The 217-nt window shown below is 19.4% G+C and overlaps 1 protein-coding gene across 1 annotated transcript in view; it reads left to right on the top strand.

The window, feature by feature from the left end:
- The window catches only part of LOC108686440 (vacuolar protein sorting-associated protein 18 homolog), a 9,095-nt gene that overhangs the window by 5,599 nt on the left and 3,279 nt on the right, over positions 1-217 (top strand). The gene's annotated exons all lie outside the window — the stretch shown is intronic.

The following is a 217-nucleotide window of genomic DNA, read 5'->3' as shown; positions in this document are numbered from 1 at the left end:
AATGTATTTTTCATGAAAATTTATGAAATTTAATGTACTTTTCATAAAATTTTATTAGAAGTACATTAAATTTCATAAATTTAATGTACATGTTCATTTCATTTAAGTAACTACTGCAATTTTATTTTCAGTGAAATTATTCATTACTTTTAATTTCGTTCATAACCAAGAGTTTCATTTATATGTAAAGGAAGTTCATGTTTATATTTCTAACAAT

The sequence above is a fragment of the Atta colombica genome, unplaced genomic scaffold (genome assembly GCF_001594045.1).
Source record: "Atta colombica isolate Treedump-2 unplaced genomic scaffold, Acol1.0 scaffold181, whole genome shotgun sequence".
NCBI classification, from domain to species: Eukaryota; Metazoa; Arthropoda; class Insecta; order Hymenoptera; family Formicidae; genus Atta; species Atta colombica.
The sequence above is the reverse complement of the archived record's forward strand: the minus strand, read 5'-3'. Positions and strand labels throughout refer to the sequence as shown.